The sequence below is a fragment of the Trichechus manatus genome, unplaced genomic scaffold, assembly GCF_000243295.1.
Source record: "Trichechus manatus latirostris isolate Lorelei unplaced genomic scaffold, TriManLat1.0 scaffold00078, whole genome shotgun sequence".
Classification (NCBI taxonomy): Eukaryota; Metazoa; Chordata; class Mammalia; order Sirenia; family Trichechidae; genus Trichechus; species Trichechus manatus.
In genome coordinates this window covers 5,732,130-5,735,210 of record NW_004444014.1, presented here as the reverse complement: position 1 = coordinate 5,735,210, position 3,081 = coordinate 5,732,130, and positions in this window count along the sequence as shown.

Genomic DNA, 3,081 nt, shown 5'->3' with positions numbered 1-3,081 from the left:
GAATTGTTTTGAGAGATGTTTGTTTTTTAAGATAGAAGAGGCTTGAGCATGTTTATAGGATAAAGAAAAAGAACCAATAAAGAGGGAGAGGTTGAAAATGAGAAGCGAGGCAGAAAATGACAATGTTTTGGAGAAGAGCTAGGGGGATGGATCATGAGTGCCTCTGGAGGGACTCACCTGTTTCTCCAGGGAAGGAGAGTTCCTATGATGGGGCAGATTTTGGGCTGGGGGCTTTGGAAACATGATGAAGTGGACTCTTCACAGGTTGTTTCAGCTCTATGAAGTTTGGGACTAGGCCCTACCTTCTTTGAAGAGATGGCAAACCTCACCACGGAACTAGGCTGGCTAGGGAAAGAGGTGAAATAAAGAGGGTGGCATGAAGGATAAAAAGGGAGGGAATTGGAAGTCCATCAGACTGGGAAGGACAGTAGGGTCAGAGACCACAGAGTCAGTATAACATTTTAGTTGATAAAAAAAACAAAAAACCCAAGGTGTGATCTTGGTCTTACTTAGGAGGAAGTGGTGGAAGGGATAAATTTTTTTTTAAGTTTTAGGGCTGGAGCAGGGAGATCATATATGTTTTATTTAAGTGCTGTGCTGGCAAGATCTATCTAAGTTTAATGGAAAAGTGTGCCATAGTCAGTGAGTAATATCTACCCTGAGGTAGTAGAAGTAGGAACTTATGGTAAGTTTTTGCCACTTCTTCCCTAAGCTATCTACATGGATATTGAGGTCAGCCAGGATGAGAATTATGGCTTTAGAGAGAAGAGCAATAAGGTGAGGCAAGAACAAAGTCCTAAATGAAAAGGGATGGTAGAGAGTAGCTGCCAGTTGCATGAACCTCAAAGAAGAGGGATTTCTCCATGATAGTGTAAGAAGTAGCAATAGGGAATTAACAAAATGCTGACAAAATATGAGAAGTAGAGCAGTTCTGCTACAGTAAGGGAGATGGTATCTTTGGGGGAAACAAGCTTCCGTTAAGAATATTATTTAAAATCTAAAAAAAAAAAAAAAAAGAATATTATTAAGTGTCCTAACCAAACCATTGAATTATTCTCTATAACATGCCATCTTTGGGCTTACCATGGAAAAAATCTGGTTTAATTCTGTGCATAAATCACTGAGGTATATCAGAATATGAATTCAATCTTACATGGATAAGTAGATAAAAATCATCTGAAACACCACTCTGAAATGGTGCTCCCTGCATCAAAACCATTGACAGCCCATATTCCTTAGCCTGGCTTCAACCCAATTTTCATTTTCTCCCACAACTCCCCTAACTTTCTGCTCTAAACAAGCTGATATGCTCACAGCCAACACCAATCCCCACCTTCTCAGCTTGTCTCCACCTTCCAGCATCATCCCCCGCCCCCCCATGCCTTCTTTGTTTCTTTTTAGCTGTTAAATTTCTTCCATGTGCATCCAAGCCAGGTTCATTTCCCAATCACTTCATGAAGTCTCTTCCTCTGGTACTAGAGAATTGTGACGTTTCCTCCATGTAATTATTTGCACCCATTTATTCCTCCATGTGTGATTTTTGCTTGTTCATTTGTTTGTTTCACCAATAACACTATTAAACACTTGAATGAAAGAACAGTTCATGTCTCCTACTTCTTTTCATTCCCCACAGTACCCAGCATAAAATGTTGTTACTGTTAGTTGCCATTGTATAACAGAATGAAACATTGCCTGGTCCTGCGCCATCCTCACAATCGTTGGTATGTTTGAGCCCATTGTTGCAGCCACCTTGTCAATTTAGTCATGTAGAGTTTTCCTTGTTTTTGCTGACCTTCCACTTTACTATACTCAGTAAATAACTGATGGATAAATGAGTGAGTGAATTTAGGGGAAATCCCTGTATTACTAGTTGCCGTCAAGTCAGCTTCAACTCATGGTGACCCCATGTGTGTCAAAGTCCATAGGGTTTTCAACAGCTGATTTTTTGGAAGTAGATTGCCAGGTCTTTCTTCTGAGGTGCCTCTGGGTAGTTTAGCAGCCAAGCGCATTAACGGTTTGCACCACCCAGAGACTCTTGCATTACCTCTTCCCTAAATTTTTTTTATTCTCTTAAGGGGATGGAGGGAGCTCTGAACCACAGATTCTAAGATGATTCCAATGAGGAGAGGGAGGCAGAAACTCAACCTTAATCCAGACACATGCATAGAGGTTGTTAGTAGGAAGGTGGGTGCTAAAACCACTTGAAGGACAAGGCTGGGGAGGGGTGCACCTTCTGTCCCAGATTTGAAGGGTATCTCCATCGTCGCTCACTACAGAGTGTGCAGCACTTTTGGCAAGCTCCCATTATCCCATCATTCTCTCAGATGGTGGGCAATGGAATCGATATTCCCAAGGCTTTAAAAAGCTCCCAAATGTTGTGCTGCCATTCATTCAACAACAGGGGGAGAAATCAGAGAGGAAAAAAACTGATGTTGGCTTCTTATTTTGCTTATGTTGTTAAAAGCCGCTCTGATGCCGCAGTTCTGGAATAGGTCCCCTCTTTCTTTGAAAGCATGCTGTGTGATAGACTGTCATTTGTCCCCTGCCTCCAGAAGAGCCAGCTGGCAGCTAAGTGCTAAAGCCAGTGACTTGCATGTGTTTTTCTGACATTTAACAAATGGGAACAGCTTGCAAATCTGCATTAACTCACTCTGTCTCACAAATAATCAGGGCTTACGCAGTGTAGACGCTGGGAACATTAGCTCTGACACAAAAGAATGAGAGGCTGGGGGGTGGGGGGTGGCGGGCGACAGAAAACAAGTCAGCAAATAACGGATGTTTTAACGAAGGGATGAATGCAACATTCTGGTTCAGAGGAAGAGTTTTGAAGTCATTTTTGTTTTTCAACAAGCCACTGCTAATGGTACTAAATCTGTCTGTCAAGGACCAGCTTTGCAGCTTCAAGTCATCTTGCCTGCACCTCACAAATGCTGATCTGTTGGTTGCTGCCATCTTGCAAATAGCATTTCAAATTCCTTATGCTTCAGAGCCAACATCTCTTAAAGAGGCTATATTTGACTGCAAGTGGACTTTTACAGAAGCACACCACACAATTACATAGTCATCCCAAAGAAAGATATC